We start from the raw sequence: 20,108 nt of genomic DNA, 5'->3' as shown, positions 1-20,108 counted from the left end.
CTAAATGTTTTTGATTACCTACCAAGGTTAGGGTAACATTAAAACATCATGTTAAAACCTAGGGCAAAACATGTACTGATTTTCCCGATACAGACGTACACACTGGCTTCAATAATAAAAACAATACTCTACTGGTTAGATTCTGTCTGGAAAGATTTCAGTTATCCTTCTGCAGAAATAAATTTTACTGAACAAAAACAGCTTTACATTCAGTTAACTATATACAATACAATATTTATTTGCTGACAGGATCAAACTATGTTAATATATTAAAATCATGTTATAAAGTTCCAAATTAAAACATTTATTTTCAGTTTATACACTAAATACTACTTTAAGATTTACAAATCCAGCAAATGACTGCAACAAACTCATTGGTTCATAGGTAAATGCTAGGCTAGCTGCACTTGAGAACTATTTTAAGCCTTGACAAATTCCTTTTATGTGTTTGAATTAACCTATCACATTTGCATAGAGATTTGCCTTACCCATCCCATGGTCAATAATTAAACATTAACCCTAATGACAATAACTGGGATCACACCATAGACATTAAGGGATCCCATACATGGAATAAAGCATTTAGGAGCTGCCTCTGTCCATTATGTGTACAGAGGGCAGTCCTGGGATAAATTTTCTGTTTTGCATCTATAGATCCAAGTTGAACTTGAATATGGGCAGGGAAAAAGTTTTGCTTTATGTGGACGGCAGTCTGTTCCAGAGCAGCGGTATCCCTTGCGAGATACACCTGTCCCTCCAAACTATTTTGTTGATGTTGCAGAAGATGTTTACATCTCTACACCACATATTTCTGATGCCATTTGACTTGCAGTATTGGGTCAGAGGATCCCTTATAGGCCAGACATAGGTCACCCCTTAATTTGTAGGATACCAAGTATAGTAACAGGGCTTTTAGTCAGTCCATACAGGACATGTTGTTTAGGCCTTGTATCCTTTTAGTAACGTATCTCTGTGGGTGTTCCAGTTGTTGCATGTGTCTGAACAGATATATGCCAAAGGGGCATTATACTCAAGGATTGGCCTAATTAGAGATGAGTAAATGGGGGGCAAGGACATCCCTAAATCTAGGCACAATCCTTTTGTTATAAGCTCTGCACCATAAAAAGACACACATGTTGGTCAAAGGTTAGGTCACTGTCCACATATGTACTCTAATCCCAAACAACTGGGTCAATTTATAGGGAGTATTGGCAATGAGATAGTTCCCTGGGGTTGACAACTTCCCAAAAGATACAGTAATGCATTTTGGCACTTAGTTTCAGTCCATGATTTTGAGACAAACACTCCTTCAGGATGGCTAAGTCACTTGAGGTTTCAAAGACATCTCCTAGCTTGCAGTCATCTGCAAACAGTCAGCCAGAGCCCTTTGGTATTGTTTTTTACTTTGGAGAGGTCCCAGTACAAAACCCTGGGGATGCCACTGGTGACTGGTCTCGCTGGAGGTAACTTCTTATATTGGATTTCCTGCATCCTATCTGGGAGCCAGTTGGCAATCCAATGGAAGAACAACATTTTTGCCAACATTCATTAAGGATTTAAAGCCCTTAGTTGATGTTCTGTTAAGCTGCTGCCTACCTGATCTTAGAACTAGTCTATCTTCACACTCTTATTTATCTCTCTTCCATCTTATCTACACCCACTATTCTCTCATCTTATCTTTTCTCTTTTATATTATTACACACGGCTCTCTCCCACTGTCTACTACATGCTCTCTGTTCAGCCCCCTATTATCTCTTTCCTACCCTACTCTACTTTAATCTACTGACTGAATATCAGTGGAAACAATTTTGGCCCACTCTACTCCCCTTCTTTACCCCCCCATTCCTGCCCACCCCTGACTTAATTTCTTTTATTTACCCTTCTCCCTTCCCTAAACATCTTTCCTCCTCCTTCTTTCACTTCACTAACTCCACTCCTCCCCTGCTCCCTTCTTACACCTCCCCCACTCCTCCCTTGCTCCCTTCTTACACCTCCCCCACTCCTCCCTTGCTCCCTTCTTACACCACCCCCACTCCTCCCTTGCTCCCTTCTTACACCTCCCCCACTCCTCCCTTGCTCCCTTCTTACACCTCCCCCACTCCTCCCTTGCTCCCTTCTTACACCTCCCCCACTCCTCCCTTGCTCCCTTCTTACACCTCCCCCACTCCTCCCTTGCTCCCTTCTTACACCTTCCCACTCCTCCCTTGCTCCCTTCTTACACCTCCCCCACTCCTCCCTTGCTCCCTTCTTACACCTCCCCACTTCTCCCTTGTGCCCTTCTTACACCTCCCCACTCCTCCCTTGCTCCTTCTTACACCTCCCCACTCCTCCCTTGCTCTTCTTACACCTCCCCACTCCTCCCTTGCTCCCTTCTTACACCTCCCCCACTCCTCCCTTGCTCCCTTCTTACACCTCCCCCACTCCTTCCTTGCTCCCTTCTTACACCTCCCCCACTCCTCCATTGTTCCCTTCTTACAGGTCCCCCACTCCTCCTTTGCTCCCCTTTTACACCTCCCCCATTCCTCCCTTGCTCCCTTCTTACACCTCCCCCACTCCTCCCTTGCTCCCTTCTTACACCTCCCGCACTCCTCCTTTGCTCCCCTCTTACACCTCCCTTTTCTAACTTCAGTCCACATCTTCATAGCATTTGTCATTGCTATAATCAACTACTTCTTACTTCTCATATCTTTCCCTCTCATTTCCTATTGCAACCATCTACATCCCTCTTTCATATTATGACTCTTTTGAAAGCCTTTTCCTCCACCTTCGTTTTTACTCTTTCACATTTTTCTTGCATACACTACAAATGCAGTCTATGCACCTCCTTCCCTTACCCCTCCATTATTCCCCAATACATTTTTTGCTACTGAAATACACACATGGTGGATCACTTGTATGTTTTAACTCCATTTTTCTCTCTAAAATCTGTTCCTTTTACTTGAGCTCCTCTACATCTTCAAGTTAATGATCTCATTAAAAAAACATTTAAAAAATCCTTCTTCTTATGACCTCTTTATAAACACTGGTTCTTCCCCAAGAGTCTGACCTTCTCAAATCCCTATCAGTCAAGATTACCATTTGTAGCATAAATAACAAAATGGTCCCATATCAAATGTTGATCTGTTCAGCATCCTTTAAAACTGATTACCATTTTCGAATATTGGCTCAAAGACTCTGCCCACATTCCACCCTAATTCTCTTCAAACTATGATATCTTTACACACAATATACCTACCTCTAACAAATAGTTCACTAGCTATCTACTTAAACATGCCTTCTCCTAGGACCTAACCAAACCCTCATGTCTGGAACAACCAACAAAGGTGTTCCTGAAGGATCCGCTCTTGCCCCTCTCGCCTCTTGTTACTGTTTATAAATGATTTTCCCCAGGCCAACTCTCATACCAACTGTATTCTATACGCAGATGACATTGTACTTTTAAAAAGTCAGCAAATAACCCGATACTCCGCAAGCTGCATTTCAGAAAGGGTTTTTCAGTATTTGGAACTGTGTTGATTCTAATAAATCCACTGTTTGTACAAACAAAAGTGCACTGATAGCATTTGGCACTTATTTATTTATTTACACTTGGTAACTGGGAAAGTCAGACTGGGTGTAAAACCCGTCTTCAGCGGAGGCCCGGGGATAAAAGCTCCACATGCATCTTAAAAGTACAAATACACACTATTACAGAAATTTTACAGCATAATCAATAACATTTTTCAGACAATACATAATTCAAAACACAAATTAAGAGATATGCTATACAAATTGAGAGATACAGTAAATACAAGTTCTTTAAAGTAACAATTCAGTTAAATATAACAAACTTAAGAAAATTTGAATTTATCAATTAGTTGGAAAGAGCTAGAATAGTAAGAGCAAGTAATTATATAATCACTTAGCCTGGGCTAGTACATGTACAAAGCCAACTGTCACTAAGGGAACTTTTAGGGAATTTTTAAACTGATGAGCATTGACAGTAGTTCTAATAGTAAGAGGAAAAGAATTCCAAACTTTTTCTACATTCTGAGAATATAAGGAACCACCACCAGTACTGGTTGATTTGCTCACTTGTAGTAGTGATTTATTTTCATATCTAAGACTACGGTTGGTAACATAAGGTTTTAATATGTTTAACAGAGCTGGAATGTTTTCAGCCCGATATAATAGTTTGTGTGCCATGATTAGTTGATTATATAATAATAGCTGTGGTAATTCTAGCCAAGATAGTTTTTTTAAGGAGCAACAGTGGTGCTCATGATGTGGGCAGTCAGTAGCAAACTTTGCTATATTGTTATAGCATATATCAAGTTTCTTTAGATCTGCCTTTTTTAGATTAACAAGAATGGGGCGGCATACAGCAAGGTTGACAGGAAAAGGGTTCTAGAAATAGCAATCCTAGAAATATAAGTTAGGATTTTTTTGTTCCTGTATAACATACCTAGTTTTTTATGAACTTTCTTTATTGTTTGGGATATATGTAGATCAAACCGTAGATTATTATTAACTATAACATCAAGTAATTTTGATTGAGATTCAGGAATGATTTTTGTATTACTGCCAGAAGTAAAACAGAAGGAGTTAGAGATGTACAAGAGTCTAGTAGGATGGAAGATCACAAGTTTTGTTTTTTGGGGGGTGTTAAGTATGAGCTGAGATTTAGATAGCCATAATTCAATATCAGAGAAGGACTTCTTGGTTATGTCTTGTCGATGTTGAAGTGTAGGTGCAGCACATATAAGTGTTGTGTCATCTGCATACTGGATAATGGAAGCTAATAAAGTAGCAGTACTATGGTCATTTGTAAAGATACTGAAAAGTAAAGGCCTAAGGACTGATCCTTATGGGACCCCTAAGGTAATGGGAAGAAGTGGGGAGAGGTCATGCTGCCATTTTACTGCTTGTTGGCCACTGTCTAGATAACTATGAAACCACATGACAGCAGAATGGAAGGCTGAGGTTTAATTTGGAAAGAACAGTTTGTAATTTGGGATGAGAAACTATATCAAATGCCTTGGACATATCAAGGAAGACAGCTGAAACTATTTTGCCTTCATTTCTAAGTTGATTAATGGTGTTAGTAAAACTCTGAAAAGCAGTTATTGTACTGTGATAAGGTCTAAACCCCTGTTCGGAGTTGGTTAGAATGTTACTGGTGGTAAGGTATAGTAGACGTTGAAAATGAATTGCATCTTTCAAGGACTTTTGATAGTGCGGACTAAATGGCAACAGGTCTGTAATTTGAAAGTTCTGTTGAGATGCCTCCCTTATGTAGGGGGATTATGTAAGCAGTTTTCCATATTAAAGGAACATATTGTTCTACAATAGATCTCTTTATGAGGATTGAAATTGGATAGAATATAGCTTCTTATGCTAATTTTAAGTATTAGCTGGCAGGTTATCTGCAGCTAATGTGGTAGATTTAAGTTTCTTTAATAGTTTGTATATGGTAGCAGTAGAGATGGGCTGGAAAGAGAGAGTATTCTTTCTTATTGGAAGGTTTCAGAAGTGATATTGGATCAAAGTTATTATTTTAAGCTAGAGATAAAATACTTTCTGTGAAGTATTTATTAAATTTTTCTGCAGTGGTTCCAGTGTAGTTTTGTATATTGGGGAAAGGGGTAGAGTTTTGTCCAGGATGAAGGATAGTTTTGATTGTGTTCCAAAATTTTTGAGGATTTTGCTGGTGTTTCTGTTGTAAGTTAGTGTAGTAGTTCTTAGTAGCTATTTTTGTCAATAGTGATTTGATGTTTTGCCTTATTTCTAATTTGCTGAAATGCAGTTCAATTATTTTGAGTTTTACAGATGCGCCATACTTCCCAGGTCTCGTCTCTTACCTTGAGATTTGTAGTTTCTTTAATTAAACCATGGGGTATATTTAGCTTTTGTTCAAATTGTTCTATGAGGGGCTAAACTGTTCAGAATGTTTAGGAAGGTGTTACTAAAATATTCTACCGCGTTGTCTAAGGGCAGATTCTTAAGTGGGGACCAGCTACATTGTTTTGCAAGCCTACAAAGTGCTGAAAGATTAATTCTTTTATTACAGCTTTGGCAAAAAGTGCTATATTTGAAGGGATTAATATCTTGCCTTAATAGATAGGTAGGTATATGGTCGATTCAGATAAACTGCTAGAATGTTGATAAAAGTGAGGTTTGTTAGTCAATGTCCAATCGAGTATTGATTGTCTGTTAGATTTTTTATCAATCCTAATAGGTGTTTGGATAAGTTGTGTAAAGCCATAGAGATTGATAGGATTACTGGGGTTAATTGCGTTACACGTTGTCCAGTCTATATTTAAGTCTCCCATAATGATAATTTCTTGAGTTATGGACTGTTGCATAGACTGAGGAAAGTATTCACTTACAGCAGATACATCATTTCTGACCTCTCAGGTTCTCCTTTAGTGAATACCGCTGGTGGTTGGTGTAATGGATATGGTGCTTACCTCACAAACACAAGGTACAGGGTTTGATTTTCACCTTTGAAAGGAAACTGACTCAGCTTAAAATGGCCTGCAAAGGCAGCTAGCATAGTATTTAAGTATGAACCTAGCAGGGAGGGGTTAGCATAATGGTTAAAGTGTTTACCTCACAGACTCAAACTACAGGGTTCAATTATCATGAAAGGGAACTTGACTAAGCATAAAACAGCCCACTAGGGCAGTTCACCTAGTATTTTCCCAAGAACCTATCTTGGTTTTCTTTTTGACCAGAATCTACTTTCATAAACATACCAAGTTCCAAATGCAAAGCACTCTCTCAGCTAAACATTTTCTACAAAATTTGTAACCTTCAAACTACAAATCCCAGACAATCTATTGCGACTAATGTATTACTTTCTAGACTGGAATATGTGCTACCCATCATCTCTCTTTGCTCCTAAAAACACTACATAGCTTCAGTCGGCAGAAAATCAAATTATTTTGATTTAGCCACCTGTCAAAAGTACAGTGAACATCATTGTACTGCTCTGAATAAGGATAAATGGCTACATGTTAGCCTTAGAGCATCTTTGATCGTAATCACTCTTAATATTAAACATCTGCACCACAGTATAGTGTCCACCCTTCTCAATAAATCTCCGATTAAATGCTCCCCCTACTCCCTCCAATTTTCTGACACTGATCAGCTTTACAAGCCTTCCTTCACCCTTGTTGTATGTGAAAGATCCTTCTCAAAAACTGCCCCACCATTCTGGAACTCCCTATCAGAAGATATCCAACAAATAGACATCTTCATTCCATTTATAAAAAGCCCTTCACTCTCATCTTACCAAACTGTAACTGCTTTACATTCCTGGGTTAATGTTCTTCTGCCCTCCTCTACTTTAAGTCCACCTTCTACTAATTTCCAACACATATCCTGAGTCACCTTCTGAATAATGTGTCGGGGAGTCCTTTTTTCTCAATAGTAAGTATTTACTGTCATTTGTCTATATTACTGTTGCATCGTGTACATACGGTTTTGTATTTACAGACCTCTTACTTTGTGTATTAAGACTGAATATACTTAAGTGCTCATTCATTTGAACTTAAATGTTATACTTTTTTTGTCTTTCTTGTTTTTGCCTGCTTGGCCCAGTTCAAGGCTGAACGGGATCCCTTGACCTGCCCACTTACCCAGTTAACAACATTAAAGAAAAATAAAGTAAACAAACAGATTGCTTTTAACTGCTGAAAATATTTTAAGACATTATCCCTTTATGAAAGTCAGTTCAAACGTAATCTTTGTAACAATGACTGGTTAGCAATATAGTAGTTAAGAAAATACACGTGCCAGATTTCTAGTGTTGTTCTCAGTGTAATTCCACCCTAATTCAGAAATACATCATTCAGTGCAAGTGACTTCCTCTGCTGTCATGCCTGTCTATAAACAGGCTTGCATGGGGAGGGGGGGGTCAGATAACAAAACACCTCCTCTCAGTGCAAGAAATACTGGGTGAGCAAATGGGCGTAAATAAGGAAATTATTTTTGAGCTGGGATACAGAATCTCAATTGCCTAGACATGGTAAGGTCTTGTTAAGTTTAATTCTGAAGACTGCCAAAAAAACAATTACTAAAAAATTGAAATCACTCTAAACCAACTGTATATGAAGTAGTGACTATACCTCTCAACTGTACAGGTTTTCACAGAATATCCACATTTGTGTCTCATATTTTTTGGAGTGTTTCTCCTAAAATCTGTCCCTTTGTGGCAAATAGCCAAGGACTGACATCATTAAATAATGACAAACATTTTAGTTTAGATGCTACATCCTTTGGAAAATTCATGCTAATGCAAAACCTATTATTCCATCAACTTTCTAAGTTTGTAAGGGCAATGTTTAAAATCCATCCCTATTTGTCCCCCCATCATTTTAGGCTTTGTCCAGATGTTTTGCCCTAAGAGGTTGAGAGGTGTGGTAGTGACTACTGTAACAGAGATAAAAGAACCGAAAATAGCATTTTAGAAAAGCGTAGGAACAAATTACATGGGGGAAAAATGGGAATTGTGGGAATAATACATGCAGAATGTTTTGGAAGAGGAGTGAATTTTAAGGAAAGGCAGAAATTGGGCAATTTGTGTAATACTGGACTGATGATAGCTGTATAAAAGAATGTACGCGATGTATATTGTTTACAACTGTGAACACGTCAACATGGTTTGTTTTCTTTTATATAAATATACTTTTGCCAATGACTTAAGTGATAATTCAATAAGTTAATTAAAAAACAGAGATCACTGTTTTATTTAAATTACTCTCACGTGTATTAGTGCAAATGTTTTAGCTCTGCACTCTGTTTTAATCTTAAGTTAGGCTTATACTAGGCAGAGCAGAAATGTGATGTATTAAAGTTTAAGGGAAGCGGTTTCCATCTCTTACTATTATTCGCATTACTCAATGTAAGTTTTAGATGGATGAAATAAAGACAGGTATAAAAGTATACAAAATAAATTGCAAGCCATGGCATGGTAAAAAAAAAAAAGAGAAAAAGAAAAAACAAGTGAACACAGTAAAACATTTAAGCAAAGGTATTACAGTGAATATAAAAGGAAAGCCCTTGATTTTATTGCGTTTATGATCTTAATGAGGCATCTCCAGCACAGTGTAAAATATGTTGCACAAAAAGCTTGGTCATTTTGAAATGGTGTGTAAAACCAAAACTATAAAAGAAATAATTGTAAGCAGCAGTAAAAGCATAAAAAGCCTTTTCTTGAACTTAGTGCTAAGCAAACCAGGCATTGACAAAACGCACAATGTGGGTAGTGTACACCAAAGCCCCTTAGTTGATTACCATTTAAAAGGTCATGACTCAGACTGCACAGTCTTGTAACACGGAGACAGTATGGCTTAAAACCTTCACTTACATTTATTACGGTCGCAACTTCCATTTCTTTACGGTCACAACTTCCATTTCTTGGAATATTCCCTTTTCTCAGAGATATGATGATCTCAGAGCTGTTATATATAACTTAGGTGTGTGTGTGTGTGTGTGTGTGTGTGTGTGTGTGTGTGTGTGTGTGTGTGTGTGTGCAAAAAGGAAGTTTGAAGGAGAAAAGTGATGTTTGACAGTCACCCTTCTCCTGCATTTTTGGAATTTCTTTTAATGCTGGGACTTGGCATTTGAGTCCCAAAATTTCAATAGGTATCCCCTTCAGTCAGTCAGGTAAAATATTGATGTTTATATTTATCTTGCGTTCACTTTGCCTTTTGCCATTTGCATGTAGTGCACTGCATACTGCAAGTTTAATACAAGGCCAGGAAAAAAACACAAAATTAAGAATCATTCTAGGCTCTATTCTTTATGACATTCTGCTTTTAAAGAACAGTGTCTACAGATGTATGGCTCCCTCCATGCCAAGTGTGGAAGACATTTATTCTTTTTCTATTAATTTACTTAGGAAGTAAGCAACAAGATCAAATGCCAGAATTTGCATGATAAAAAAGAGCTCTTGTGGAAGACAAAATATCATTGCTTTTTAACAGTAGTGACACCCACATAAGACTAACAGCTCCATACTGTGACATAGCAGTCTTAGGGTGAAATTATTAAAATCGATGTACACTGTTGAAGACGAGTAGATTTGTAAGTGAAAGAAGAAAACTAAAGTATCAAGAAAAACAATACCTTCAGAAAGGAAGGATGATAAAAAGAAAAGCAAATACATAAAAATATACAATTGGAAAAAAAGGCATAAACATTCAAGCATAAAACAAAATACTGTGTGTGTGTGTGTGTGTGTGTGTGTGTGTGTGTGTGTGTGTGTGTGTGTGTGTGTGTGTAGGGGGAGGGGTACTATCCCCAGAATCTTCCCTCTCACATATACAACCTCCTTGGAATGAATAAGAACATCACAGAGGCCTGCAAAATACTGTCTGAACTTGGTTACTGCACTGGCACAGTGTTAGCCTGAGAAATATAAAGCAAATAAATGCATATAACCCAGCATTGTTCGATTTGAGAACATTATATGCCAGTAACACTCCAGAAGACTCACAAGCAACATTAGTTGGCATATATACATTCTGAATGTAATACTCTGTGAATGTTATCATTCAATATCACATCTACATTCAAGGTCTTTAAACCTCATTCCTCCTCAGAAAAGAAGTACTGGCACAAGTCCATGGATAACTGACAAGCAATTTCAAAGGTTATTTTACATCACTGTGTTACATGCAATACAGATTCATAAAATTAAATGAGATTAAAGGGAAAGGAGTCAAGGTTGGGGGGGTGCACAGAAAAGCATTGTTGCTTCACAGTAAGACGCTGTCCGGTTTGATTCTCAGCTAGAGCGTCTTCTTCGTGGAGACATTCGTGAATGGGCATACCTTTGTTGAAGGTTGTGCATCAGGGCTGGTAACTGGGCACGTAAAAATCAACTACCAATCATTAGCGGACCAGAGTTCCGCTGTGGCGACCCCTAACCGGGAAAAGCTGAAAGACACAAACAAAAGTGCCGGCAGCTGTAACAGATGAAACTTTGGGAACGAGCCGAGGTAAGTGAGCCACAATGAGGAAAGATGGGAAGGAAAGAAGAGAAAGGCTGACACTGTACAAGTAACTGAAACATGGGCTAATATCTGCAGAGAATAGAAGATGGTTATCATAGGTTGGTACTAGGCTATCGGCCCTATGGCCTATACAAGCCTAGCCACAACATTCCCTGGATATTTCTTCCCACAATATTTACTTACCTGTAATTACTTCCCTAGGCCATGAAATGTATAACAGACACAGAAAGGGAAAAGGAGTACAAAAGCTGCAATATTTGTTAGTGAAGGGGAAAATATATAATAAACACATCAGGGAAAAACAAAACAGAGTGCAGGCTACAAAAGACAAGATGTTTACCTACTGGTTGGACAGAAGGCAGAAAATAATTATGTAGGGTGAAAGTGAAGTACTGGGCATTGAACAAAGATCTGAAGGTGATACAAGATAAAAGCTCAGCTGCAAAGCAAGCAGAATTATAGTTTTGGGGGACTTGAATCTGTCAAGATAAACTGGAAAGTGCCAACATTACGCTTAAAGAAATGGAATGGCGAAGCTGACAGCCAGCTCTTGCTCTCTCTGAGGAGGGTATGAGGAGCACACTGCATCCTGGTGGAGTCCAGGAGGATATACCACTATGCTCTACATGCATGCACCTCAACTACATCCTTTGTGGTGCCTTATGTTAGCACAGATAGGAACTGCATGCTTAATGGACTGCTTGGATCCACTATAAATAAGTGGCTAACTGGAGTGGGAAGAAAAGCAGACATATGAGCACATCTAGGCAATGACGGCACCCTCATCCCATCATGCAGACAGGGGCAGTCTATCCCACGAAGGATAGTATGTGGTAATACAGCAGTGGTGCAGTAAAAAGGAAGGATCAGATGTCTGTTCATATCCGGCCTTAGGCATAGGCCAACTAGGCGGCCACCTATGGCGCCGATCTATCAGGAGTGCTTTTCCAGTATTTATGTGATGTAGGCAGACCAGGATGGGGGCGCTGTGCAGCACTTTTGCCTAGGGCACCAGTTGATCTAAGGCCGGTCCTGTGTCTGTTGTCTATTTTAAATTGTGAAATGCTCCCCCGCTGTGGCTATCAATGTTCCACTAAGATCAGTGCATTATCCTGTTAAAAAATGTAAAAATAAAATGAGATCCAAGCACCAATGGCAACACAAGTGCAAGCGTAAAAAGTCCTCCATGCCATGGATAACATGCTAAAAACATATACACGCACTCAAACTTGTTTAGTTTTCTCTCACTCTTTACAAGATATAGTCATGTCTGCTTGACCAGAAGTGATGGCAGGGATCTCTACAGATCATACCTCTCAACCTCTTAGTGCAAGAAATATAGACAAAGCCTAAAATAATGGGGACTCAAAGGTCCAAAAATAGGGGCAGCTTTTAAATATTGCTGTTATAAACTTAGAAAGTAGATAGAATAACAGGATTTGTGTTAGCATGTATTTTCTTGGGGATATGACGCCTGTCTATGATTTGCCGGAAAACAAATTTTATGAGGCACAGACCAAAAATATGATGTAAAAATCTGGATATTTTGTGAAAATATGGTCAATTGAGAGACATGATACAGATGCTCTAAAGCATAAACTCACACAACTATTACCTCCCACCAAGTGACATGTGAAAGCTGCTGGGGTGAACCACAGACGAGCGGCTAGTAAAGAACTACAGCCATAACAATTATCATGGATATGAAAGCAGCTGGGAAAGGTCAGCAGATTTCAAGCAGAGAAAACATCAAACAGTCCGGGATCCCCTAACTGAAGCAGTACACGTTAGTGATGGTGCCCCTGCCTAACAGTACACATTGTTTCCATTCGGGGTTGGTACACCCTCATTCCATATGCAGACAGGTCCAAATCTAGCTGCTTAACTCACCTGCTGTGCTAGTGACTCCGTCCGTGACAAGGTTTGGTTCCCATCCACGGGAGTCCCGACAGTAATATAATTATAACTCCAGAAATACTCAGTAACAGTGTTAGCTGCTCTCTTCTGCTGTATCAGTACTAGAGTTTGACGATAACATTGCCTTCCCGGACAACCGCACAGTTTCCCTTTCCGGTAACTACTGCTCCTTCTACGGGGATTCCGCAGTTTAATTATTGACACATTACTATGCATAGCGGAATGGTCGCTGGAGAGTCCCTCGGCTGAAGGGACCATGTAACGTCACAGATAATGTCACTGGCGGGCAAAGGAGCAGGGTTACATAATCGCGCCGGATTCAATCTTTCTAATGGCTGCTGTTTTCCTCTCTTTAGTACAAAAGGTAATTTTTGTGTATTATATTTCTCGATCATATTCTTCTAAATAAAATATGAAATAGAACACCTTTCCGGCCGTGAAATGGGATTCGAGCTTGACTACTGTGTTTTTCGGCAGGACCATCCTGACATGCTGAAATAAAATAAAATAAAAAAAAATCAGAGCTCTCAAACAATCAGAGACAAATCTCTCGGTACAGTCAGGGGCTCTTTTCTTTAATTGTCATTATTTGTTAAGTGTGATTCACCACTTTTTTCTCCAAAGTTCACAATTTTTTTCGGGGGCCGGGGGGTTAACAGGGATGGAGCTAAAATTTGAGTCAAAATCAAGGATACTTTAAAGATCTAAACCTGCCCATACCTCTCAATCTGTTAGTGCAGGAAATCTGGACAAAGCCTGACAAAATGCGGGGCAATGAAAGGACCAAAAATAGGGACATATTTTAAATGTTGCTATTGTAAACTTAGAACGTTGCTAAAGTAACAGGGCTTGTGTTTACATACATTTCCTTAAAGCTTTGAAGTCTTAAACCCAGAAATGTATGCCATTACTTGGCGACTGCAGTCCTCTGCTCATCCAAGTGATTTTCCAGAAAACCACACATTTTATGAGTGGACCACAAATATGAGGCAAACATTTGGACAGTTGAGAGGTATAATTTTGCCTGCAGTAGCAAATGTTGGGAAATGTGTATATTTCTTAAACTTAACTTTTTTCAGTGAAGAAAGTGTATAAAATGCTTCGTTTGCTATATGGGTTGCTTAATTGTGCCTTGATTTTGTTATAGGTTCATAGGTTGATACTAGGCTATCTGCCCTAGGGCATTTATAAGCCTAGCCAGAGTGTGTTTGGCTTTCGCCACCCTTTTAGATTAGTTGACTGTGCCTCTGTATAGTAGGTCACAGAAGATAGCCCTTTTGAGGTTAGTTTACTGTGTCTCTGTCAAGTAGGGACACAGAAGAGATCCCAGGGGTAAACCTATGATCTCCCATCCATTCGTCAAGATTTCTCTTGAAGAGGGTCATTGAGGGACTCTGCCTAACATGGATTTGGATTTTGTTCCAGAGTGAGAGGAGCCTCTGGGATATGAATCTGTTCCTTCAGCATGTCCTATTTATTTCTGTGCTGAGGTTTAAGTCCCTGGAGCGTGTAGCTCTAAGAGATTTGGATTTCCTGAGGTGGAGCATGTCCATTAATTCTGGGTTGGACATGGCTTTATACGTCAGGCACAGATCGCCTCTGAGTAGGCGGTAAGCAACTGAGTAGAGCTGGAGTTTCTTTAGCCTAACTGCGTAGGGCATCTGTTTTGAGTCCCTTGATCCTCTTGGTGAGGTACTTTTGGGGTCTTTCCAGTTGCTGAAGGTGTCGGGTAAGGTACATCCCAAATATGACATTGTATTCAGTTATGGGCCTGATGAGTGATGAGTAGAGGGGCACAATGACCTCTCTTGATCTAGATGTGAACCCTTTCGTGATAAGGTGGGCTATATAGAAGGTCTTTCTAACCACTTTGGCAATGTGATTGTCAAAGGAGAGATTGCTATCTACTTGGGTCCCCAAATCCCTAATTACTTCTTCCGTACTTAGTGGATTACCACCTATGTGGTAATTTGTGGGTACTTTGTTTTTCCCAAAGGGGATGACTATGCACTTTTTGGCATTTAGCTTTAGGCCATGGCTCTGGCACCAGTTATCTGTCTCTGTGAGACCCTTTTGGAGGATGCTTGTGTCAGTCGGCGAGTCGATTATGGCACCTAGTTTGCAGTCATCTGCGAACTTGGTCAGCCATAGTCCTTCCATGTTAGCCTGTACCTCAGAGAAATATATGCCGAACAAGAGAGGTTCCAGGACTGAGCCTTGTGGGACGCCACTTGTAACTGGTTTAGAGTCTGACATGGCACCTGCAATTCTGACCATGTGGGTTCTATCCCTGAGCCAGTTTTCAACCCATCTTGTGACTTAGGGGTTGATATTTAAGCTGGTGAGCTTATTTATGATGCCCGAGTGGGGTATTGTGTCAAAGGCTTTTGCGAGGTCCGGGTAGGCTGTGTGGACTACCTTCCCTTCATCTATGGCCTTGGTGACTGTTTCAAAGAAGTCGACCAGGTTCAAGAGGCAAGATCTGCCCTTAACAAAGCCGAACTGGGTAGGATCCAGTGTTTGGAGGATCCCAATGTCTTTGTTTATGAGTTTCATGATGATACGCTCCATAACTTTGCAGACCAGGCAAGTCAGGCTTATAGGGCGATAGTTTCCGGGGTCCGTTGTGGCACCACCTTTGTGGAGTGGGACCACTGTTGCTGTACGCCATTCCTTGGGTACATATCCTGTAGTAAGGCTGAGATTGAACAGTGACTTTATGTAAGGGTTCATTTCTTCTTGTAGTTTGTGTAAGATGCAGCCCGGGACACCGTTCGGTCCCATTGATACTGTGTTTTTTGCTTTGGAGAGGGCAGCTCTCACCTGTGCATCTGTGATGTCAGGGAGGCTACACTCTGTTGGGATAGACATTTTCTGTTTTGGGGGGGGGGGGAGTTTGCACTGAACCTGTCTGCCAGGATGTTGGCAATGCCTGTGGGTTCAGTGTATTTTTTGTCATTTTGAACTAACTCAGAGCATATCTGGGAGTTGCCACCCAGGTTCCTGACATAACTAAAGAAGGCCTTGTGATTATCTTTAGCATCTTGTGCAATTTTTCTTTTGAAGCTGGCCTTAGATGATTTTATGAGAGATCGTAGTTTCTTGCTAGTACTGATCAGAGATGCCTTCCCTTTTTGGGATTTTGCTCTATCATGTAGTAGCTTCCTCCTTCTGTTGTACAGCTTATTTATGGCTGGGGTCCACCAGACAGGTCTCCTGCCTTTGGAGGAATGAGTCTTGGTTTTATTTGGGATAGCACGATCCATGCATTCCTGTAGGTGTCCATAGAAAGCATTTGTAAAGGATTCTGCGGTTTGGGCCGTATTTTCCATTGACCCGGGGACTTTGAAGGATTCCACCTCAGTTTTGAGAAGTGTGAAGTTTGCTTTTGAGAAGTTATTCACCATAGTTTCCTTGGCTGGGGGTGGGGACGGGATATGGATGTCCAGTGAGATTAATTTATAGTCAGATCTTACCAATGAGGGGTATACCTCTGGTATGGAACATAGAGTCCCCATGTTGGTGATGATCAGGTCCAATATGTTTTCCCCTCTTGTAGGAGTGGTGACCAGTTGTTCCATAGCATTTGAGTTTATAAATTCTAGGAACCGTTGGGCGAGGGTGTTGGGGCTTGAGTAGTGCTCCCAGTCTATGTTTGGGTAGTTGAAGTCAACCAATATAATGGTGTTTGGAGAGACCTTCATATTCTCCAGTGTTCTCTGGAAAGCCGAATGGGGTTCCTGAGTTTGGGAGGGTGGTCTGTAGCAGGCTACAAACTGAAAGGCAGTTTTGCCCACTGTTAGTTGCACATGGATGGTCTCCGATGCTTCATGCAGTGCCACTAACCTGTAATTACCATGTAATTGTGTTCAAGTAATAAGACACAAATTTTGTTTTTAAATGAATATCTTGTATTTTATTATAGATAAGCGTAAAGGTAATATGTGTAAGGTTATTTTGCAGAACCCATTTTGCGCTTGTGTACGGGAAAGTGCTTAAATCTTTTTTTTTTCTTCATCTTCTTTAATTTCTGGGAATGTGAGTGTGGTGACAGTATTATGCATTTTTCTGTGAGATGATCTATAAAGTTGAACTGGGATTAAATAAGGAATTAATCCAGAAATCCATTTTTCTGTATGGGGGGGGGGCATTATCAGATTTTTACTTACAGGTTCATAGATTCATAGGGTCTTACTAGGCTATCAATCTGTGAGGATTGTATGAAGCCTAGACATATAGTCCTTGTACAGTATACATACCAGTGCCCGTGGGTATTTATAACTTGTGAATGTTTGGATGTTTACATGCTTCCACTATCCATGAGGGACCAGGGTGAATTTTCAGTTTCCTAACCAGTCATCCTAGATGTGTTTGAACAGGTCTACTTTGAAATCCCGAGATGAAAATCACAAAACCGCTGGAATTTGAACGGCAGATTTTTATGAGGGTAAGTATGCACTTGGCCAACATGCCCTTGTCTCCACTGTAGTGTGATCCCGGAGTTTGGCATGTATAGTTGGGGGTGGGGTGGGGGCATAGCCCCCTACCTAGGTGGGCTTACTTACCTCGGTGTCAGTTTTGTTACCATGTGGCCAAATGTATAATACCTTCGTAAAAATCCGATGTTCGAGTTTCTGCAGTTTTGTGATTTTCATCTCAGGATTTTAACATCAATATTTTGGGCGTTGGGATTTCAAACTAGACCCGTTTGAACAGATTAAGAGACTTGCTTTGCTTAACTTGCAGTGGAAGGCAGTTTTGTAGAAGCAGGATTCTGTGTGATACATACCTAGCCTTTCTGCACAGTTTGTGTTGTATAAGAGACTTGTATTCTTCGGGTTGGTGTTTCTGACACCAGTAGACTTACAAATGTTTAATAAGCGTGACAGGAAACCGTCATTTGAAACTCTATATGTTAGCCAGATATCTCCTTGCAGAAGCCTGTAAGATTATATGGAAAAGGATAGGGCTATGAGACAGTATAGCTTTTATGTTTTTTGCCCCTGATATATAATATTTTTTTGAGAAAGTGGTGTGGACATTCTAACGATGATGGGTATCTGGATAAATACATACCAAAGTGGCTATTGCACTCTGTGATCACTGTAGTGAGTACTGAATACACTGGAGCTATGATCTCTCTGGACCTACACACCATACCTTTGATATAAGCTGTGCAATGAAAAAAAACTTGATTCCAGCAGTGGATACATGGTGATCAAAACAAGTTCCCAGATCCCTAACTTCAGGATCAACTTTCATGGCAAATTGTCAATGTGATATTTACACAGGGTGTGTTGTTTGCTGAAGGCTACGATTATACGTTTCTTGGCATTCAGTTTTAGCTCTTGGTTCTAGCACCAGCTGTTCATTTAAAACAGGCCTTCGTGGAGGATTTTTGTCTTCAGAGGAGTTAATCGTGGCTGCAAGCTCAGTTTTCAGAGGAGGTTACTAGGCTAATGGCCTTGGGGCCTTTACAAGCCTAGTCTTGTTATAAATTATTTGCATAGCGAGTCTATGATTAGCACCCACTACCCTGTCCATGAGGGACATAGGTGCCACCCCCAGAGTGAATTTGCAGTCTTCATCCAGCTGTCAAGGTTGCGCTTGAATAGGGTCCTTGAGGAGTTCTGCTTCATGTGAATTGGGAGTTTATTCCAGAGAAGTGGCAATCTATGGGAAGATATCTCTCTCTCTCTATCTCCAGCATTGTGCTGTTAATGTCATAGGCTAGGTTGAGATCCCTACAATGAGTGACCTTTGTCCCATTTGATTTGCAAATATGCAACATTTCCATTAGGACAGGGTCAGAGACTGCTGTGTAGGCCAGACATAAGTCTCCTCTCAACAGCCTATAAGATATAGAATACAGTGACAGAACTTTCAGTCTTTCCACGTAGGCCGTGTTTTGGAGTCCCTGAATTTTCTAGGTGAGAAACCTCTGTGGTCTCTCTAGCTGCAGCTAATGTCTGGTGAGGTACATGCAAAAGTGAGCATTGTACTCATAGTGGTCTGATGAGGATCGAGTACAAAGGCATTCTAACATCCCTAGTCTTGGATGCAATGCCCTTACTTGTGAGGTATGCAACATAGAAGGCTGTATTTACTGTTATGGACACATGGTGATCAAAGTTTAGATTGCTATCAACCTATGTTCTCAAATATCTCACTGCTGTGTTTGAGCTTGGGGTAGGGGTGGCTGTCAATATTGTAATTTGCGGGGACTTCCTCTTTGCAAAGGGGATAATAATGCACTTTTTTTGTGTTTAATTTTAGTCCATGCCTTTGGCACCAATCATTTGTCTGTGTTAGCCTCTTTTGTAATATGTTAACGTCGTTGGGGCTCACCCAGTTTGCAGTCATCAGTGAACTTGGTGGGCCAAAGGCCATCTACTTTTGCCTGGACTTCCTTAACATAGATTCCAAGCAGTAGCTCACCCAGCACAGATCTTTGTGGTATGCCACTGGCAACTGATCTAGTGGTAGAGGTGGAATCCCCATCTTTGACAGTATGTGTTCGTTCGGTGAAACAGATGGCTATCCATCTAGTGATGCAAGGGTTAATCCCCAACTGGGAGAGTTTCTCAATGATAGCTAAGTGAGGAATTGTGTCAAAAGTTTTGGCTAAGTCAGGATAGGCGGTATGTACTGTTTTTCCTTCATCCAGGGTGTCAGTGACATTCTCAAAGAAGTCTGTCAGGTTTAATAAGCATGATGTACCTTTAACGAAGCCAAACTGGGTCAGGTCAAGAGTTTGAAGGTTGCCTATGTCCTTGCTGATAAGGTCCATGATGATTCTTTCCATGGCCTTGCAGATAAGGTTGGTTAGACTTATGGGGCCATAGTTCCCAGGGTCGGTTGAAGGGCCCACTTTGTGCAAGGGGATTATTGTTGCTGTTCTCCACTCTGCTGGAGCAAAGCCAGTGCTGAGGATGTGGTTAAATAGAGTGCCAAGTGGTTCTGCTAGGTCTTGTTTTACATTATTTAGTAGGCAACTTGGGATGTTATTTTGTCCTATAGAGGCTGTGTTTTTGGTCTTGGAGAGCTCGGATATGACCTGCTCTTTGGAGATACTAAGCAGAGGACTGGTGTCAGGTATGCTTTGGGGTATGGGTGGTGGGGACAGGGGTGAAGTTTGCACCAAATCTGTCAGCTAGCAGCTTGGCCGTTTCCTCAGGTACAGTATGA

At 40.5% G+C, this 20,108-nt stretch overlaps 2 protein-coding genes across 4 annotated transcripts in view; one reads left to right on the top strand and one right to left on the bottom strand.

Annotated features, from left to right (window-relative positions):
- Positions 1–13,284, bottom strand: part of LOC122790713 (receptor-interacting serine/threonine-protein kinase 2-like) — a 1,224,079-nt gene extending 1,210,795 nt beyond the window's left edge. Inside the window, exon 1 of one of the 2 annotated variants that reach the window (XM_044058270.1) lies at positions 12,894–13,284. The gene's annotated coding sequence lies outside the window, so the exon portion shown is untranslated. The remainder of the gene's footprint in view (positions 1–12,893) is intronic. The other variant, XM_044058271.1, reaches the window with a different exon arrangement.
- Positions 1–20,108, top strand: part of LOC122790712 (receptor-interacting serine/threonine-protein kinase 2-like) — a 652,068-nt gene that overhangs the window by 303,482 nt on the left and 328,478 nt on the right. The gene's annotated exons all lie outside the window — the stretch shown is intronic.

Source organism: Protopterus annectens, chromosome 16.part0 (assembly GCF_019279795.1).
Source record: "Protopterus annectens isolate FY-2018-M chromosome 16.part0, PAN1.0, whole genome shotgun sequence".
NCBI lineage: Eukaryota > Metazoa > Chordata > Ceratodontiformes > Protopteridae > Protopterus > Protopterus annectens.
This window is presented reverse-complemented; position numbering and strand designations above follow the sequence as displayed.